General features: G+C 38.9%; 1 long non-coding RNA gene and 1 pseudogene across 10 annotated transcripts in view; one reads left to right on the forward strand and one right to left on the reverse strand.

Moving 5' to 3' along the window:
• Positions 1-22,311, forward strand: part of LOC111561730 — a 414,779-nt gene that overhangs the window by 249,818 nt on the left and 142,650 nt on the right. For 5 of the 10 annotated variants that reach the window (XR_006583250.1, XR_006583254.1, XR_006583243.1 and 2 more), the window contains 4 exons: positions 7,500-7,613; positions 9,370-9,453; positions 11,570-11,677; positions 12,211-12,305. This is a non-coding gene — a long non-coding RNA (uncharacterized LOC111561730). Of the gene's footprint in view, positions 1-7,499; positions 7,614-9,369; positions 9,454-11,019; positions 11,213-11,569; positions 11,678-12,210; positions 12,306-22,311 lie in introns of those variants that run through there. The other 5 variants (XR_006583247.1, XR_006583253.1, XR_006583244.1 and 2 more) reach the window with 4 other exon arrangements.
• On the reverse strand, positions 14,717-15,070 carry LOC101082375 (annotated as a pseudogene).

The following is a 22,311-nucleotide window of genomic DNA, read 5'->3' on the forward strand; positions in this document are numbered from 1 at the left end:
GGCTGAACTCTAAACCACCTCCTCCTACCCACTACCATACTGATGGATCGAAGAAATGTTTGCGTAGGGAGGGTGTTTGCTAGGCTATTTTGGTAGTAGCCCTCGTGTACACCCTCACCCCCATGTACTTGGTTGGATTCCCATGGAATGAATCTTGAGAAATTTGCTTTTTCAGCTTCTTTGTCCCCTCCCACCCTTTTGCCTAGTGGCAAGAAGGATGTGGCATCAATCTCAATAAAATACAGTGGTGCCTCCCCATTTCTCCACCTGTCCTTGTGGAAGAGAGCTTGGTAAAAATTCATCAAGGGCAGAGTATGGGGGGTTGGAGTCCCATGGAAGAGTTTTCTCTGCAGAGTTCAGGCTTAATTCTGAATATCACTGACCCAGGGGCCAGTTTCACATCCTGCAAAAAAGCTCTGGAAGAATGTGTCAGCAGAACTGGCATTGCATGTCTAGACAAAGAATTGATATTAGCATCATCAGCCAGCATCCAATCTGTTAACTCTTGTGTAAGCATTTGTTGTCTGTGCCTCAGGCATTTTTTGGCTTAAAATGAAAACTGTTGGTCTAAGATTTAGACTTCAGTCTTTCAGGAGGTTCTTTCAAGGCAGGGAATCACAAGGTAATTTATTTCAAGATCAGATATTTTATTGATTAATATGAAAGTCTCTTCAGTTTTTTTTTTTTATTTTTCACTAAAGTGGTATCTGCATCATCACCACTTTTATTTTATTATATATTCATTATTTCAAGAAACATTTATTAAGCACCCGCTGGGAATCTACACAGGGAATTCTCCTAGGCTGCTCTGCTCTGATAGATACATTGATGAATAAAACAGCTAAGGTCCCTGCCCTTCTGGAGTTCATAGCTTAATGGGGGAGAATGACCACAAACAAGAGTAACAGGATATTTCTGTCTCAGTTTCGGCTGAGGCACCAAAGAACAAAGCAGTAGGTGTCAGGTTCTTTGGCTTTTTAAATTGAAGTGCTAGCCTACCTCTCCAGGATTTGAAAAAAGGGTACCTCAGAACTGGTTTTGCCAGCCTGAACCCATCATCCACCTTCAGGGCATTGAAGAGAAGGCTTAGTATGCTGAGAGATTCAAGTGCTGTTTGAATTTCTTCAAGAAGAGTTGTCACTGTGCTGTGTAGTTGTCCTCACTTCAGGAAGGGGCTGACTTCAAACCTAGTTGGGAGGAGGCTTCTAGGGAACCAGTCTGAGAGAGCACTGTTTTGTGTTTCCTGGAGTTTTGGGACTTAAGGACTGATATCTGAGGCATTTCAAAGCAGAAGCCATAGTGAGGGTAGGAATGGGATATGGTAGGGCAGCAGAGAGAAAAAAAAAATGGCTCTGTTGGGATTGGCCAGTACTTTTAAAGTTGACTGGGTGAGAATTGACTGAGACAAGACCAGACGGGTCATCTTGAAGGTAACTTGACAAAGAGGACCATAAGGAGGGATGAGGTGACTGGAAAAAGATAGGCCTCTGGAATGGGGCAGCTGAATGGGAATGAGGGGGAAATTCTTATGGGACCAACCAGAAAGAGTCTTGCCTAGCAAGGCAATTGTAGGTAAGACATCCGTTATGATGGGAGCCTCTGAAAACTTCACAAAGAGCAGGATTGGGAAGCTTGGGTGTTTGCCAAGTACAGAGGTATCAACTCCAGATTACAGCCAAATCTGACAAGTTAGATGTCTTCCCCTATCCTCCTCCATCCCCTGCCCCAACTTGAAAGGGCCCAGGATGGGAAGAGGTAAAGTGAGAAAGCTGACAAAGGCTGGCTTCCTCGACAAGCTGTCAAGCCTGAAGGAGATATGAGCTGGCAGAGGGGAGAAATTGTAGATTAGCTTAGGTTTAGAGTCTTGATATTAAAGTCACCCAAGAAAACGGACTATTTGTTTATGACTGGGAAGTGACTAGGACAGTTATGGGACTGGTGGGATATTTTCATTATCTTCCCAACAGGGAAGAACATAGGAAGTTGAGCAGATTTGAAGGCTAAATCTCCCAGAAGTGGGAGAAGATAAATCACTTTGGGTTCATGACATACTGATCCAGGTTCCTTTAACCTGGATATGCTAGTAAATGAGTAAAATATAAAATATGGGGGGCACCTAGATGGCTCAATCCATTGAGCATCTGACTCTTGATTTCCCTTCAGGTCATGATACCAGAGTTGTGGGATTGAGCCCAGCATTGGGCTCCTCACTGAGCGTGGAGCCTACTTGGGATTCTCTCTTTCCCTCTGCCCCTCTACCCTGCTTGCATGCTCTCTGTCTCTCTCTCAAACATATATATAAACATATATATATATATATATATATATATATATATATATATGAAACTATGTTCTTAAAGAATAGTGGGGAGGGGTGGTAGTTGTAGAGAGCCTAGTTAGATAGCTCAACAAGGATGACCTTTCAGGAAATGGTAATGAATCAGAAAGAGTCAGTTGTGCTGTGTTTCATGGGAGTTTGGGGAGGGAGGTGCCTGCAGAGTCCAGGGGAGAGGGAACAGCATGTGTAAAGTTTGTGTGGAATCCTATGATCAGTGTCCAGGAAACATTTGGGTGGATTCAACCAAAGGTATTTTCATTCTTTGTGCAGGGCACTGAGTTTAATGCCACATCTACAAACAGGATAAATACCTCCTTCACTGAGGTTTAAGACTTAATTGATCATTGTTGGGGAAAAAAAAACTCTTTGATAAAAGGTAAGATCTAAAATCTGTAAAGAGTGAGGAAGCTCCTGTCCTCTGCCCTCAAGCTCTTGATGGTCCCAGATAACATTCTCCTTTTCTGAGAATTTCCATGACAAGCAGTCTCTTTTAGTGTGCTGGTGACCTTTTATGGAGTGTAGGGACAGCTGGGGAAAGAAACACAGAGCTCCCCTGACAGTCCCTGGAGGGAGGGAAAGCCTTTTAACTTGTTCTAGGGCTTTGTTTATGTGTAAGGCTGAGAAAAGGCTACTTGTAAGTATGCCATCCAAAATAATAGAGGTAAGATGTCAACAATTCTGTCACTAGGGGCAGATATACCTTCTCAATTTAACACAATGATTGTAAATGTGGTTTGCCTTTGCTGGCAAAAGTTTGTTCACTCAGGAAATAAAAAGAGCAGAAAGATGAACAGGCAGCCTAGAGAAGGCCTGGGGAGAGTCTCTGCAGGAATGTGGACTGAACCATTTAAAGCTGAGATCCCAAGCAGACGGTGACCTCAGCGAGTGCCTGTGCTGATGGCACTTTCCCAGCCTTGCTGGCGTTCCAGCTGGCACTCGGTCTCCACCAGGGGATGGAGCATTTTGGGGCAGGGAGTAAGGCACCCAGGCTTGTGGGGACTCCCAGGAAGTGAGGTCTAACCGACAGCCCCTGCTTTCAAGGAACTATCTGATTGGGAGACAGAATCTACATAGCCGACACATCTAGTAGTCATATGTACAGAGTCAACCCAAGGAGGTAAAGAGAGAGGTAAAATATGCTCCCTGTGAAGACCAGGAAAGGACAGTACAATGTAAATTGCCAGAGTTTTCCATGTCTCTAGTTTTTATATCTATTCACCATCCAAGCAACGTGCACTCAGCAGAGAAACTGACAAATGCAGACAATGTAAGAAATCAGCTATTTTTGTTATTAAAGAATGTTTTGTAAATAGAGAAGTGACTTCTGAATTTCAGAGGAATTTGTGCAGTCTTTCCCCCTTTCCCATTGGTGGGGAGAAATAATTTGCCTCATTAGAATCTGTGCCCCTTAGACAGGAGCCAGTCCCCAAACAGGCTGCCAGGTACACAGAAGGTCCTCAATGAATGTATTTAAAACTCAAAGTTTGGTGATTTAGGGATCTAAGATTTTCTTTTCTTTTTTTTTTTTTTTTAGAAATTTGAGTTAGAGTGCTTTGTAACTAGTCTCTCTTGCCAGTATTCTATATGAATATTAGACCTCAAGATATTCTTTTTTTGATATTCCTTATTTTACCAATACAATGTATTTCAAAAATCAGTTTTCAGGTTGATATTGTGGTCTTTAGGCACATTTTTTCCTTGATGACACATTATAGTAGCAAGAACATGAACATTTGTGGGGCGCCTGGGTGGCGCAGTCGGTTGGGCGTCCGACTTCAGCCAGGTCACGATCTCGTGGTCCGTGAGTTCGAGCCCCGCGTCAGGCTCTGAGCTGATGGCTCAGAGCCTGGAGCCTGTTTCTGATTCTGTGTCTCCCTCTCTCTCTGCCCCTCCCCCGTTCATGCTCTGTCTCTCTCTGTCCCAAAAATAAAGAAACGTTGAAAAAAAAAATTTAAAAAAAAAAAAAAAAAGAACATGAACATTTGAGTCAGGTAAACATGAATTTGAATACCAGCCTTATAACCCTTATATCTGGAGTTTGAGGTGAGGCCCTAGATTCCCATTTTTGAGGCTTCACTCTGACCCTCTGACAGACACAGCCCTCCTCATAGAGAGAGAATTCCGAGTGGCCAAGAACACATGCCGACCTGAAACCACTGTCCCTGTGCTCTCAGAATTCTGGATTCCTTGCCCAGGCTACTGGGAACACACTGGGGCCAGAGATAAGCTGGCAGGATGGTCCAAACTTTCACAGAATGCGGCCTGAAGGGGATGGATGTAGGGTGGGAAGAAAGACAGGGTAGAGCACTGGGCTGGGGAACTATCATTTGTACTCTTTTTTTTTTTTAATTTTTTTTTTTTAACATTTATTTATTTTTGAGACAGGGAGAGACAGAGCATGAATGGGGGAGGGTCAGAGAGAGGGAGACACAGAATCTGAAATGGGCTCCAGGCTCTGAGCTGTCAGCACAGAGCCTGACGCGGGGCTCGAACTCACGGACCGTGAGATCATGACCTGAGCCAGAGTCAGATGCTTAACCGACTGAGCCACCCAGGCGCCCCCTATCATTTGTACTCTTATATTGGGTCCTGAAAACATCACGGGAGGGTCCTTTATATCTGACTCTCAGTCACATTGCTTGCAAACAACTTGACCTTTCTGAACCTCATTTACCTCCTTCAAAAATATGTGTAAGAATTTCTTCTTACAGATTTTAAGGGTCCAATTAGATTATTATATAAACATAATTGTATGAAACATAGTAAACAAAAAATTCCTATCACTGTTATCAATCTTGGCTAGAGTTTCAGGCTAAACTGAAAATGTCTACTAAAGCTGCCATACAACTGAAATGCATTACTAATTACATTATTAGCACTAACAGTATTTCAGGTATATGGTCTCTTATCTGAAACCTTTGGGCCAGATGTTTCCCGAATTAATACCTTTTTTTTGGATTGTAGAAATACGTATATAAACCATATATTGCATTACACTGGGAATATTTGAGGCAGGGCCATGTTATTAAATACATTGGCATTTTCATAGCAAAACCTGTTGATCACTATGTGATAAGTAAAAAGCATACATAGCCTCATGTTAATCCAGGTCAGTTTATTTTTTTAATACATTTTTATATTTTGAAACAGTTTTAGATTTACAGAAAGATTGCAAAGATAGTACACAGTTCCCCTATGTTTTAAATATTGTTATCATCTTACTTTACTATGGCATATTTGCCATAATTAATGAGCCAAGACTGATACATTATTATTAACTAAAGTTCGTACTTGATTCATGTTTTCTTAATTTTTACCTAATATCCTTTTTCTGTTCCTCGAGTCCATCTAGGCCACTCCATTACATTTTGTTGTTATGTCGGATATTTTATAGACTATGCTTCAGTTGGGATTTGTCTGATGGTTTAAGATTAGACTGGGGTTATGGGTTTGACCACAGAGGGAGAGTGCCATTCTCATCACATGGGAAGGGTACATACTATTAGCATGACTTATCACTGTTAATGTTGACCTTGATTACCTGGCTGTGGTATTTTTTGTCATATTTTCGCACTATAAAGCTACACATTTTTCTTCCCTTTTCATTCTGTGTTTTTTGAAGGGAAGTCACTATGCATGACCTATACTTAAGGAGTGGGGGATTATGTTCCCTGTCTTAGAGGGTGGAGCATCTGAATTATTTAGTATTCTTCTGCATGGGACTTTGATCTCTTCTTCTCCGTAGTTCAGATTTTGCTGCCGATGGGTTAAGGAATTTTTAAATTTTATTTTCATTTTTTAGTATTGTGGATAGGGATTATGGACAAGAACCAACATTCTATCTAAATTTAAAAAGTCTTACAACATGTGTGTACCCACTCTTGGTTACAGAAGAGATGAGTGATGTTTCCTTATAAAAGAATGATAGGGGGAGCCTAGGTGGCTCAGTTGGTTAAGCATCCAACTTCGGCTTACATCATGATCTTGGGGTTCCTGAGTTCAAGCCCTACTTCAGTCTCTGTGCTGACAGCTTAGAGCCCGGAGCCTGCTTCACATTCTGTATCTCCCTCTCTCTCTGTCCTTCCCCCACTCGTGCACGCTCTCTCTCTCTCAAAAAAATGAATAAACATTAAAAAAAAAAAAGAATGATAGGAACTAGTAGGAAGGGATAATGGTTGCCTGTTTCCCAGGGCAATGGATGGTCCCTGCCCATCACACATGAGAGGCTGTACAGTTTTAAATAAGTAGTATGTTTGGTTGGTTCCATACCTTCATAACAAATTCAGCTTGAAGGGAAATAATGGGAAATATGGTCATGGCCAAGTTAAGAATATAAATTTTAAAAAAGAAGACAAATTTTCCCTTTCATGTTTTGTCAGACCTTTTTTCACATAAATTTTCATAAAAACTCGTGGGATTATTAGGGACTGGGAGAGGTGTGTATAGAAGGAAATCTCGGTGGCTCTTGCCTTGGGCATGCTGTGTCACTTCCCACAGTCAATGAGGGGCCCGGTCCACTCTCCTACATTCCTGCCTGCCTCTTAGATGCCCCATACCTGCCCCCAGGCAGCTTTCTGTGACACATAGTCAGGTTAAATCCTCTTTCTCCTCAACTCTTCTCTCCCACCTTCCCCTCAACCTGGGTAAGACCCTCTTAGGACTTTTCTTGTTCAAACCTAAGTCCACTGTGGCCTCTGTATGGCTTCAGAAACTTCTACCAGCAGTAACATTCAAAGTATCTGACACTCTATGACCTAGAGCTGCAACTGGGCCTTGTGCCAGGCACAATCCCTCTGGGTGCAGAGAGTCCAGTGTGAGAGAAATCACTGAAGGATGTGTGAGGGGGTATGGAACCACAGCTATTTATCAACTTGAAGGGGAGTTTTTGATCTTTTAACACACAGGGAAAGTAAATATTATTAAATATATTTTGTATCATGTTGGTCATTGGAGCTTTCCAGAATTAAGCCCTAGCCTCCAGTTACTGATTACTGACATATTGCTTACACATTCTCAGGGTTGTCTTTCCAACTTGTGGAATCACTCACTGAAGCTCCAAGAAGGCATCCATTTAATTAGGGCAACCGTGTGACCAAATATTAACACATTGCTGTTTGAACTTACCCCTGAAGCCTAATAGCCTATGTCATTATGGTCTTAGGAATAACTTATGAGATGATATGACGCCTGGGCAGCACCAGAATTGTTAAAAATGGACTGACAGAAATGTATCTGCAGTGACTCTTTTCCTACTTCAGCCTTCAAAGGAACACAGGTCAGGAAATTTATTTTCTATTGATTTCACTTGATCTCTCTCCAGCCTGTGATTTCATTGCCTATAATCACATTCATTTCTTTAGTATAGTGTCTCTTCCACCTAATTTAGAGAAATGTGTGGATGTCTTGAAAATGGTACAAACTTCTGAAGAAAAAAAAATAGTTATATGTAATTTGGATGATGAATAAACTTCAAATAACTCTCTGAATTTGAGCTCCAATTAGGGAGAAATAATTAAGCATGTTGGCATTGAAGAAATAAAATATTTTAAACCACTCTCTGATCTTGGTTGTGTCTCTTTTTCAAAGTCCAAAAATTAAACATAATGATGGACTTGATAAAGAAGTTTATTATTCACCATCTCGTTATGCTACTTGATGAATTGACTGGAATTTCTCAGACACCTTCTTTTCAAAGGCCCCCCTGGGGGGCACAATCCCCTCAAACCTAGTTTCTGTGATATTTTTAAACTGCATGTCACTGGGTTTAGTTGCCAAAGCAAAGGCCTTAAACTTGTTAAGATTCCTCTACCCATAAAAATTATTTGAATACTGTAAGTCTTACAATATATTTTATACTTTTACTAGTAAAATAATATGTGTGTTGTAAAACTGTTTATGCAGTTCATTTGGAAATTTTTTGTGTACTGCCTTGTGAAAAATCTTCTACTGTATCTTGAATTGTTTTTTGCTGATTTCATTAGATTATGTTCACACCCCCTCCTTTGAATGGTTTGAAAAAACTATTAAGTTCCAAAATTAAGACACATTATTTTCAATTTATAACAGAACATTTTGTTTAACTGTTTCTTGGACCAGAAAGACCTGGAATCTTGTCTGGTTTTGCCCTATCTGTGTGATCAGCAGCAAGCCACTTAACTTCCATGGGTCGTGATTATCTCATCTGTAAAGGAAGGGCTTGGACTAGATAATTTCTAAGATTGCTCCAGCTTTATAATTTGGATGATAGGATTTGATCTGGCAAATCTCCCAGAAGGATATTCTCTGAGTTTGAGAAGGCTGTCCTAATTTGACCATGGATGTTTTGAATTTGGAAAAACCTCTTTGAAAACTCCCAAAAGACATACTCCCAAAAGCATACTCACTGGCTCTAGAGGCCTGATGTCCTAACCGTCCTTCTGTTACACCACTCAGACAACAGGTCAGGGTGCCACGGATGCCACACTCACAGCATCATGGCAGCAGGGAGCTGGCTACACACGAGAAGCATGAAACTGCCAGCAAAAGCATTGTTCATCAAGAGAACTTCAGCTGAGAGCTGAGTTCAAAAATTTTCAGCCCAATACACCAGCAGTTGGCTTTCTCACTTTTCTTGGTTGTGTTATGTTAGCATTTTTTACTTTCTGAGGCTTTGTGTGCAAGCCATGGTGTTTACAGAAATAGACGCATAAAAAATACAAATCAAAATGTCATATCCTGTAAACATAATATAAGCTGATTATTTTAAATGTTTTCTTTACTCAAGCAGGTGGATTTAGGGCATGACAGCAATAATAACCATTCATCTAAAGAACAGATTTTGATCAAGGAAGTCTCCAGTTGGTTCCATATATAATCTTTACTCTTAGTTTTCCCAGGGCAAAAATTGCACAAAAGAAACAAACTGCAGCTCTTGAAATATAATACCAGTGGAAAAACAAACAAACAAGCAAAAACCAAATAAAATCTTGAGACAAAAACTGGCCTAACCATGACAACTAGAACTTAAATAAGATCTTGCCACACCTTTGCAGCCACCCATATCCAGTCTGTATCCTGGAAAGACTTATGACTAACCAAAGAGACGGGAGACCATGAAAAGAGTCAGTCATGGATTGGTAAGCACAGATTGATCCAGGGAAGACTTACAGTGAATTTTATTTCAATGCCTTTTATTGTTTTTTTTATCATACAATCTGTGTCTGTCAGCAACAGCCTTTGACTGCTTCTTTTGCCGATCTGAAATGCTAGGAGGATCCTTGTTTAACCTGTTTTTAATAACTGCATCTCTATGCCACCCTCACCATCATTTCATTTGCTCTCAGGACCAGAGGTCTTTACTCACATTATGTTTAAGGATCTATTATAATATGATTAAGGGGGATGGGCGGTAATTATACAGGAAATGAAAAATCAAGAATCTTATGTTTCTGTCCTGGGTAAGGACTGTAAATTACAGTTCTGCCACAGCGGCCTTCTCTCCCATAGGGTTACTGTTATGAGAACACTGTTGACAGCACATTTGACGATTTATGGTTTATATTTATCATATGAATGTGCAGTAAGCACTGACATCTGATATGTAAGCAGAAGTAGATGCTGCAGTTAATCACAAGAGATTTCCTATGAAAGATTGATAAATGTGTATTTCATGAAAATGATTGTCAGCACTACTTTAAGTAGATAATGCTGCCCTTAGTGAGGAGAATGTAGAATAAATGGCAGTTGTTTTTATTTCATGCCACAGTCTGTGTGTTGAAAGTTAGGTTAGTTACCCTGATTTTATGATTAATGCTTAGATTTAGTAGCACTCATAATTTTGCATTTTGTGACCTTCAGTTGTTCAAGCCAGCTGTTTTGCTTGCCAGGTGTGCTCAAACTGGCAAAAGTCTAGGACCCAGCTAAAGTGTGATGTGGACTTACCTTTAGACTTAAAAAGAAAAAAATTAAATCATGAGATTCCACTGTGGTGAATATACTGTAATTTTTTTAAAATGCTAATGAAATCCCCACAACATGTTCAGAGCTAAACAGCAGAGAGGATGTGGACCATGCTTATTCTTTACAGTCTAGGTACTTGGGAGACCCTTTGCGTTAGCACCTTCTACTGTGTGCCTTCCTCTCTCCCTACCTGGGGAGGCTGGTGTAGGTAGGGCTAACCTTACCTGTGGTGACAGTAGGTAGCCTCCTTTCTAATGCTACTTTCCTTCTATTAATTTGTCCTTATTAAACTCTTATCTACCAATTGCTTGGTAGGTAGACAGATAGATCGAAAGATAGATGTATGTATAATTTACTCAAGTGATAAAATGTATTGAGTACATTTGTGTACAAGCTATGTAGAATACAGAAAAAGTAAATATATCAGTCCTTTGCTCACAGAGATGTGTGGGAGATGAGACATAGTCATATATAAATATAATATAAGGTATAGAGTGTCAACTGCCATAAAAAGGAAAGAGCTGAAGTACTCTTTCCTATGGATTAAAATGAAGCTATATTCAGGGTACAACCTCATTTTGGCTCCAGTCTGGACAACTGATCTGGCTAGCCCATCATCTAGCAGAGTCTAAAACAGTAGAACCCATGAGGAGGAAGATTTGCTGGAGGAAGCATTACAAGATAAGATCAGGAAGATGGTTGACTCACCGATTTCTGTTTTGTTCTGCGCAATGGGGGCACAGAAGAGAACAGACAGACATGGTCTCCCACAGTCTGGAAGTAGTTTTAATGAAGAACATGATCAACCGGAAAGCAGAAGGAGGATGTGTAGAGGAAATGGACAAAACAAACAAAGAAGCAAACAAATGGTACCTGGTTGCAGTCCTGTCTTGGGTTGGCCAAGAATGTGAATAAATGTTATATGCCTGGATCAAATATTTTCCACTTTTCTCTCTCTTTTTGCACTGAGTCTGTGGGTTAGGAAGAAGTACCAGGTGTTGTAGTGGGACATAGATCCTGGAATGGTCCAGGACTGACATGAGGAAGGCTAAGGGAGCCTTGGTGAGACATGAAAATTGGGAATTCGGAGAAGGGATGTACACATGGTTTGGTACTGAAGTTACTGCCATTTAATGGTTATATTTATAAATATTTTGATTTTGAGAAGATTAGAAGTGGCTGAGGAGAAATGAAAGGCTCTGAGAGTGGTCAGGCAAGTGGGTGATAGGAGAGGAGAAAGTGTGAGTGGAAATCTGACAACTCAGCAGATTCCTCAGTCTTTTTTCCCACTAGGTAAAGAAACATTGTCTTTGGGTTGGTGGTAAGGGAAGACAGAAGAAATGGAGGAAAAAAGGTAGAGCAGAAACCTGAGCCACAGCTGGATTGAGGGCTCATTCACTGGTGAGAATGTGTGTGTGTGTGACAGGGGTGGGGGGTGGGGTGCGAGGGTAGAGATGGACTAAGTCTATATGGAAATATACTAAGAATGTTAAAGAGTCATATAATGTAAGGATCAATTGTATGTATTGTTTCCATTTATGTTTCATGTCTTCCCTCCAGTCCTGCTTCCCTTCCTTCCTTCCATCCCCTTTCTTTTTCTTTTTTTAAGTACTGATTAGAGTATATAAGTTTTTCTTTTTCCCTTGCTAAGTAAATGCCCATCTACCCCGTGGTGTGCTGCCAAGGAAATAAATTCATGTGTATGTACATACATTTATTATAAAGTCTTCTGGTATATATAAAAGATTTGTTACAAATAACAAAGTATAAATATTCTTTATTGTAAATTTCATATTAGTTGATTCTTATGGACTGCTTTTATTGATTTTTAGTATTCTAGTATTCTTAGTATTCTTAGCCAACCTATGGTTGCAACTGATGAAAGAACATAGTCTTGACATGAACATCACTTGTATTTTCATGTGAGTTAACAGATAAAACAAGGATGACTCAGCGAAGACCTGCGTCAGAATTTCAGTTCATCTACGGCATGAATGGATGCTGAAGTAGCTAATAATTTTTGAATACTGTAAGAACATTTCCTGAAGCTTTTTGGGTTTTTTTGTTTGTTTTTAGTTACTCATAAAGATGACACCTTTTTGATTTAATCTACATTCTTCACATTTTCTCACTTTCATTATTCATTAACATTCTCATCACTTTCTTAAATCTAGGAAATTAACAAAACAACCAATCAAGCCCTGACTGGTAGCTTTTGTCAATTTCCATGGTATAAATACTTAAGCATGGTGTCAATGACATAAGCAATTGGAGAGAAAAGTGCAGGAGTACCCCATTACACAGTATTTTCTCCATTCAGATACAGTAGATGTAAATAACCCCAAGAGCAGGGATAACAATAAATGTAGTAAAATAATTAAGAAAATGATGATTTTTGAATTTTTTAAGATTTATTGTAATATATGTTTGAGAATTCATTATGTTTATTTTTAATGAATTTAGTTGTAAATTTCTATGATTTAGTTTTTAATAATGGCAGTGTTTCACAAATTATTTGAGAAATTCTTGAAAATTCAACAATCAGCTCTCTTGGGCCAGAATGAGTCTCCTTTTGCACAGCAGTGGGTCTGTCCACCCTTCTAGCAGTGTGTCCTCCAGGTCATGTCTCAATTTCTGTGTCCTAGGACAGCTCTCTGCTTTGACAGGCTATTCAGGAGCCACCAAAGCAAATGACTTAAGTGTTCCATACAAATATCTTCTTTTAGAAGGGAAAGCTTCTGAGTTGTATCTTAAAATGATGGAATTTATAATTATTTTCATTTTCAAAAAGTTTGTTGAATACTTAACTGTAGATAGTTTAACTGCAGAGTAACATTGGCACACATGGGGTTGATTTAAATAGTGTAGACAAGAAGGTAGATCATGCAAGTCCCAAACTTTTTGTCCTCCTCCATGCATTCAGATTTCTAAGAAATTAATAAACCTAATTGCAGGTTTTGTATTAGTAGTATAGACCATTGGGATTATTGAATATGATGTTCTAGATTATTCATTAGTGATCCCAAATGTAATTGGTTTAGAGTAATCCAGCATCTAAAGTATGAATTCCACATATGAAGCTGGGATGTGGGAGCAAGTCTCCTAGGAAGTGAGTGAGTATCACCACCAATTCAGTGCCCTTCCATCTCTGTTTATAGGCCTCTATGCTTGTAAAATGTTGACCATCTTTCTGCAAGAAGAAGGCCAGTTGCTACCTCCATTGATGGATGTGTATGGAAAAGTTCTAAGAGTAAAAAAGAAATGGCTTTTGTACATGTCTTAAATATTTCAGAATAAATTAAAAAACACAGAGAATAATAATTCATAGTCATATATATTTGTTGTTTAAGTTGCAAAAAACAAATCCCTTTTCAGTTAAACAGAAAAGGAATTTACTAAAGAATATTGTGTAGTTCATAGATTCTCTAGAAGAGCCAAGGAATCAGGCTTAGAGGCCATGCATTCAGGAACAGTGCCTAAAGAAGACTACTGATTGCTCCAGCTGAAGCCACACTGCCGTCATTACTCAACACAGATACCATAACTTCCATTGCTGATTCTGGTCAGCGGATACCAGAATTTCTACCATGGTTGCACCTAAATGCTGGGTACCTATCCAACTATACTCACCAGAAGATGAATTTTAGGTGGTTTCTGCTTATGAATTCACAGTGTTCTCTTATGAATCCAAGTTGCATGGGGATGTTTCTTGTTGGTAGTCATAGTAAAATAGGTACCTGGTGTCTAGGAAAGTGAGTTTCTGGCTTCTACTTTGTGGAAGTGTGACAAAAAAGCTTGAGATTGCTCAAGATGTTCAAAAGATTTGGGGTGGCCCCCAAAAGTGACAAAGATCTACTGCACAAGAACTGATAAGAGTGAGATGTTAAACTGGAGGTAATGAAGCAGCTAAAATGGTAGAAATTTCATACTATATTATTTGCAGTTGTGAGATTTAACAAGGGTCTGCATGAATGTCAAATGTGTTTGGTACTATGACATAAAACCTGAACAATTTGCAAAAAGTACAAGAAAAATTGTCACTGGAATAATGATATTGACAAGGAATTTTTAAAAATATATATATTAATCTCTACATTATACACACACACACACACACACACATATATTATGTCTACACCAAGGTGGGGCTCCAACTCACAACCTGAGATCAAGAGTCTCATGCTCTTCTGACTGAGCCACCCAGGCACCCCTCCCGAGATTGCTTTTTAAATTGCTTTATTAATATCATATTATGAAAAGAATAGTTTTTCCCAAAACTGGGTGAAATTGCCCTATGGACAGTAAGTTTTACACTGAGACAAAACAATAATTACAAACTCTTAAGTGGAAACACCAAAAGGCTTACAGAAAAAGTAAATCACAAAACTACAAGCTTATAGAACATAGGCCACGTTATTAACCTCAGGGAAACCTTAGCATTCAAGGTATAAGGCAAAAGTCATAATAATTATCAGGTTCAGGAGTTTGGAAGTGCCTCCTGTGCTGCTCCTTACTCTTTCTTCTGATTTACATCATCTGTCCTAGGAACTTTCCCACAACATCTCCCACTTCATTGTGATCAATATGCTTATTAGGTATGGCTCATCAAAAATTAGGGACAAGTCATGTCACTCACTCCAGGTTGACATTTCCTCCACCGTTCTGGCCTTCACTCCCTCCCAAACTGCATAATTCCTCTCTGTCCTGCATGGGGCTCTCTTTTTCTCCTTCATTTTCCTGTTAGGCATTTTCCATGTTGACATTTTTCACCCCTTGTTTCTCTTTGGACACCATTGCTCCTGGGCCTATCTTTGCAGTCTTCTCCTTCTCCTAGTTCTAACCACCGTTGCCGTGCTAAGACACTTAGATGCCCACACCTGGTTCCCTTCTGCCTCCTACTTTTTGGGCCCACCGCTGGCCCGCACACCCTCAGGGACACCCAGAGAAGGTACTGAGAAGGGAGCAATGGAGCAAGCAATGGCTAGGTCTGGACAAGGAATTTTAATTAAATTGCAGAAGTTTAACATTTGGCGTAAAATAGATAATATAGTAACCCAATTGGAATACCCTCAAGTACTAATACCAGAAATTCTGAAAATGTGTCTAGAAGAGATAGATATTATGACAGCATTTAGAGGATATTGGTAACTATTTGGTACATGGGATAGTAATTTACATTGTATGGAAGTTTTACAATATGAAAAAGGCTTTATGTAAGTTGCTGTTTTGAAGACGAAAAATCTATTAGGTATTTGAGTTTCTATTTTCATTGTTATAGTTTAGGAATTTATTTTTATTTTTATGTTTTTAATGTTTATTTATTTTTGAGAGAGACAGAGACAGAATGTGAGTGGGTTAGGGCCAGCGAGAGAGAGACACACACACAGAATCCAAAGCAGGTTCCAGGCTCTGAGCTGTCAGCACAGAGCCTGATGTGGGGCTTGAACTCACAAGCTGTGAGATCATGACCTGAGCTGAAGTCAGATGCTCAACTGACTGAGCCACCCAGGTGCCCCTATAGTTTAGGAATTTAAACTGAAGAGGTCAACAGGTTTTTTTTTTTTAAGTTTTCTTTAAGTTTATTTATTTGAGACAGAGAGAGAGAGAGAGAGAGAGAGAGCACATGCCTACAAGCAGGGGAAGCACAGAGAGAGAAGGAGAGAGAAAGAACCCCAAGCAGGCTCCACACTGTCAGCACAGAGCCCAGTGTGGGCTCAAACTCACAAATCAAACGGTGGGACCATGACCAGAACCGAAATCAAGAGCCAGATGCTTAACCCACTAAGAAACCCAGACACCCTGAGAGGTCAACTTTTTAAAGTCACGTGCCTACTAACTGATTCATCTTGAACTCAAGTTTCATGAAGGTAGCCACTTCAGAGACTCTGGATAAAGGGCACGCTATCAAGCATAATAGCACAGAGGACATTATGCAGAGAGATATTGAGATTCCTGAGAGTCTCTTTGGGCTGCCCAAACTTAGCAATTTCTTCTGGTCTGATTATTTGGTTCTGTTTCAATAAAGGAAGTCTGGTTCTGATTCTTCCTGGACCATACACTAGCAGGTCAGGTTACTGCTATGAAGTTTATCCTCTAATTTGCACAGTTTATTAACTAACCAATCCACAGACATTTGTTGCATAGCTGTGAACAAGATCTTATACCAATTGTTTGCAATTATTCTTTCCCCTCTCCATGCACTTGAGATCACTCTTGCTCTTCCTTATGAGGGGATGGAAAAGCAAGTCACAATCATCTCTCTGTATGGCAAGTCTACCTCTAGTTGAATTATAAAAGTTTAATGTTTAGACACAGGTTATAATTTAGTTTGATGCGTTTTCCTCCCTAGTTAGAGTTGGTCATTTAAAATTAGGACCCTTTTTTTTGGTCTAATTTGTTTAAAAATTTTTAGAGGTAATACAATTTCTCTCTTCTGGCTCATGATTTGTAATCTTGTTAATCTTCTCTTTCTAATCAATCAAAATGAGTAAAAGCTGTAATTACATGGTTTTACTGTAGAATTAATTGGATCTGACCATTAATACTCCTTATAATTGGTTTCCCAAATGGGGTGTGTGGTATTCTAACATCTCACCCAAGTATGCAGTTAAATATTTTCAACCTTGTATAAATTCAAAAACTTTCCTCCTCAATTAATCCTTTTCTATTCATTTCAGATTCATCTAGGCTAACTGATATTAATAGTTTCCTATCAAGTCAATAGGAAGATAACACATTTTTTTGCCTTTAAAAAATGCTATTAAATTTTAACTTCAGCTTTATTTTTAAAAATTAATTAATTTATTTTTTAATTTACATCCAACTTAGTTAGCATACAGTGCAACAATGATTTCAGGAGTAGATTCCAGTGATTCATCCCCTATGTATAACACCCTGTCCTCGTCCCAACAAGTGTCTTCCTTAATGCACCTTACCCATTTAGCCCATCCCCCCCCCATAACCCCTCCAGCACCCTTCTGTTTGTTCTCTATATTTAAGTGTCTTTTATGTTTTGTTTCCCTCCTTGTTTTTATATTATTTTTCTTCCTTTCCCTTATGTTCATCTGTTTTTTATCTTAAATTTCTCATATGAGTGAAGTCATATGATATTTGTCTTTCTCTGACTGACCCATTTCACTTAGCATAATACCCTCCAGTTCCATCCATGTAGTTGCAAATGGCAAGATTTCATTCTTTTTTGATTGCCGAGTAATACTCCATTGTATATATACCACATCTTCTTTATCCATTCATCTGGTGATGGACATTTGGGCTCTTTCCATACTTTAGCTATTGTTGATAGTGCTGCTATAAACATGGGGGTGCATGTGTCCCTTCGAGACAGCACACCTGTATCCCTTGGATAAATGCCTAGTAGTACAATTGCTGGGTCATAGGGTAGTTCTATTTTCAGTTTTTTGAGGAACCCTCATACTGTTTTCCAGAGGGGCTGCACCAGCTTGCATTGTCACCAACGATGCAAAAGAAATCCTCTTTTTCCGCATCCTCGCCAACATCTGTTGTTGCCTGTGTTGTTAATGTTACCATTCTGACAGGTGTAAGGTGGTATCTCATTGTGGTTTTGATTTGTGTTTCCCTGATGATGAGTAATGTGGAGCATTTTTTCATGTGAGGAGACAACACATTTTGACTGGATTTTTAATTTATGCAAGAAACCATTTAGCTTCAGATATATCTTTTCATGTATCAAACCAAAAGAAAACCAATGAAAGCTTTTCAAATTTATGAAACAAGACTTTCAGTACATTTATTATTAGTACTCTAATGATAATCCTCAGAAAATGGAGTATAAACTAATTATAAAATAACACACTTGAGTTAATGAAGTCACTACAATACACAATAGTAGTTTTCCATTGGTTAGGATTCTTTAGTTGATAAGAACCTACTGGTACATGTGAATTTTTGGTGAAGTGCAAGCAACCAGTGCCAGTGAAACCATCCTACTAGCCAAGATGATAATTGTTCTTTGTTGTACATTCATTTAAAAAAATTTTATTGACCATCTGCTAGAATGTCAAACACTCATGTAAGTTCTGCGAATGAAAAGTACTGAAAAAGACATACAAGGTCCCTGTGTTCATGAAGACTATTATTGAGAAGGGCAGAACTAAAAACCTAGTAAACACAGAAATGATTAAGATAATATCAAAGACATAGACTTGTAATGAAGGTGGTAAGCATAGCAATGGGATAAAAAGTGGCCGGGGTAGATCTACATGGGATTGTTGGCTATGTCCCTTCTGAGGCAGTGACATTTTGCTAAGACTTGGATAACAAAAGGCAACTATGGAACAATCTGTTAGCTTTCACACAGATGCTGCTTATTTATGTTTTAATGGTTAGAGTGATGCTTCTACTCAATAGTTTTAGAAATGCGATAGTTTTCTCACACTGTTGACTTTATTACAGTACATCCTGATTATTCTTTTAAAATATTTTTATGCCATTTCTAAGGCTTCAGTGCTAATTTCCTTATGAGTTCCTTTGAAACTTAAATACTGATGGATAATTTCACAAATACCAGTATGCCTCTAGTTATGTCACTGCCTTACAGCAATGACAGTCCAAATGGGTAAGTGCTGCAATGGAAAACACAGGATACTAGAGCCTGTCTAGCTCTGTTTTGGAGACCAGGTTAAGATTTTCTGAAATAAGAGACTTCTAAATTGGATCTTGAAGAACAAAGAGAAGTGTCCCAGAGAAAGGAGCAGGGGAGCAGGAGAGAAAAGTCTTCGACATGGAGGAACGTGTGCACAGGCCCCCAGGGAGAGAGAACATGGTACATTTAAGAAACCACATATAATCTGCATTTGGCCGAATTATATAGCACACAAGCACAATTATAAAATGAGAGAGAGAGGATGCTAGCAGAATGAGCAGAAGTCAATAACAGAGGGTCTAGTAAGACTTGTTAAAGAGGTAGGACTTTAGAGCTGAAGAGAAAGAAAATATTCATTCATTCAACACATTTTTATTAAATACCTCCTATGCGCCATGCACTATTCTAGGCACTGGGAATACGTCAGTGAACAGACAGAAATCCCTGCCTTCATTCTGTCTATATTCTAGAGGCAAGGGAAAGTAGATAATAAACATCAATTCTTTTTTATTTTTGGCTACCCTCATTTCTTTTTTCTTTCTTTCTTTCTTTCTTTCTTTCTTTCTTTCTTTCTTTCTTTCTTTCTTGAGTATAGTTGACACACAATGTCATATTAGTTTCAGGTGTACAACAGTGATTGACAAATTTATAGACTATGCTATGCTCACCACAAGTGTAGCTATCATCTGTCACCATAGAACATTATTACAATATCATCAGCAGTATTCTTTATGCTGTGCCTTTTGTTCCCATGACTTAATTCATCCATAACTGGAAGCCTGTGTCTCCCGCTCCCCTTCACCCATTTTGCCCAGCCTCCCCTCCCCACTGGCAGCCATCAGTTTGTTCTCTGTATTTTCACACCTTATTCTGCTTTTTTTTTGTTCATTTTTTTTAAGATTCCACACATAAATGAAATCATATGGTATTTGTCTTCTTCAGTCTGAATTATTTACATAATACCCTCTAGGTCCATCCATGTTGTCGCATGTGGCACGATCTCATCCTTTTTTATGGCTAATCAAGTAAAATGCTAAGATTTTGAGGATTTTTGAGCTGGATATAATATGGAAGAAATCTTTCAACTGGGAACACTTGAGAGATTATAGGTTAATACCAAAAAATATATATGTCAGTGACAGTGGCACTTGAGATTTTGGCATACCCTTCACTTTTCTGAGTGAAATTAAACTACCATTTCTCACACACAAGGACTATATTTTCCTTCCTCCTATACCCTTTCTGGTCAGGATTGCTCCATAACCCTGAATCCCATGAATTCTCAATAGTAAGTATTCTTTAAATAGAAAGAGACTAGTACGTAGATTGGTAGCAAGAGGGATATGAATATCTTAAAGCTCTTTGGAAGTCAGTGAAGTTTTATTGTTTCACAGAGATTTGTTAATATTATGCCTGTAAGCTAGGGCTGCAGCATCCAAACTTCTCTGCCACAGAACTTTGTGGAAATTGTGCTTAATTTGGAAGAATATGCTATTGCAATACCAAGCAGTTCAAGGGATCTTTTCATGTCTCATCATATTTACCCTATAGTTAGTAAGAGTTGATCATATATCATATAGTAACTAAGAGTTGATTCTAATAAATTAAGTTTTATGATTAAACAAAGTTCTCATTTTTATTATTGTGGAGACAGTGGAATGACATTTAGTTAAAAAAACAAACAAACTACTCTACTGTTTACCAACTGGGTAGATTCCACTGAAGCACCAACAGATTGCTCTAAAGATAGTTCCACATTGCCATCAACTTCCTGTTTTGGAGAGAAGAAAGGAATCACATTTTAAGCCTCTGTCTCTTTAAAACAAAATGCGAGGTGGTGAACTACGTGGCACTTTTGATTATATGTTGAAACTGCACTAAGTCCCTGAAATCCAAAAGAATATTGCACTCTGGTCCTTTGTGCAGAATACTCACATGAGTGCTCACAGGAACCAATCCAGAAGCAAATTGCTGCTGATAGTAACTGACAGCATGAATTACTGCACTCTCAGAGACTCTGCCAGCATCAACCCGTATGATCTCACTTTTGCTCATATGGCAAGCAGAATTTGTGCATGTGCTAGAACCAACCTCCCAAGTTCAGGGAACAGCAAGGTTTCTCAGCAGTTGTTTGAAAATAGCCAGCACCTTTGAAATGAATCACTGTAGTATCTCATCATCTCACCCTTATAAAATGAGAGAGGATTTTTCTTTGCTGAGTTTCTGACCCTAATCATGTAGAGTCCCTTAGAAGAAGGAGAAACTGACTCATCTGTTTATTCGTCCTATGAAAACCAGACAAGTCAATGAATGCAGAGGACAGCATCAATTTCTCTTCGACAAACCGACCTGCCTCTGATCTGCCACTCCCTCTGGTCCATTTGGAGACATTCTGCTGTATGTTGGTTCATAACAATCTTTAGAAATCCTCCTCTACTTTGGAATAAATAAGGACATTGAAAGAAAGAACTATACACTTTATTAAAAATGGCCAATTAAAGTATGTATGATAGAAAATGCTCTATATTTGTGCATACCAACACAACCAAGATCACTGAACTATCATTCAAATATAAGAAGAAATCATGCCAAACGTACATGTCTGGAAAGAAAAGCAGGAACTGAAAACATTCTCCCAAAGGATGAAATCATAGACCCAATTTTCACAACCCAAGATCATTCTCGAGAGTACTTCTCTTATTTCAGTCTATTACAAAACTCACCTAAATAGTACCAAAATTATAGGGAGAAAAAAAAAAACTTATGGTTTATTGCCCTTGCCATCATTAGCAATATAATCTACTGTTTCTGGGAAAACAGACTTTCTGAGGTCTTGAACTCTGTTCTTGGCAGGTAAGAAGCCTTCCAGGTCATCTTTAAAGGCATATTTATTTTTAATGCTTAAGTCTACACATGTTTTCTGTTAATAAGTTGGAATCTTAAACAAGATTGTTATTCACTCTATTTATTTACCTTAGAAAGTACCCAATTCTTCTGAAACAATGGTCCCTTTGAAAATGGGTGGGAAATAGAATTTAAAATTGAATTAAAATAGAGGGAAAATAGCCTTTCTTTCTTCATTGCATGTTTTTGCTGTCTCTAGAAGGGGTGATGAGCTTCCGCCCTTACATGATATTTGTTCTGAGTTGGAATTGTCTCATGAGAGACAGGGAAAATGGGAGAGCCTTTTTTGTAATGGGAAGCATGGGCTCACCGAAGGCACCCTAAAGGGATGGTTTGTTTAGATTGGACCGTCCTTCCTGTCTCGGGAAAGTTAGAGGTTGAAGATAGGCAATCCCAGCATGGTAACAAGAGGTAATACAACAGGTAGTGGACACACAGAGGAATGAGCACTTGCCTCTCAACGTGGATGTTCCACAGGCCTCTCCTGTTCAACATATTCAAAACCGAG

Source organism: Felis catus, chromosome A1 (assembly GCF_018350175.1).
Source record: "Felis catus isolate Fca126 chromosome A1, F.catus_Fca126_mat1.0, whole genome shotgun sequence".
NCBI classification, from domain to species: Eukaryota; Metazoa; Chordata; class Mammalia; order Carnivora; family Felidae; genus Felis; species Felis catus.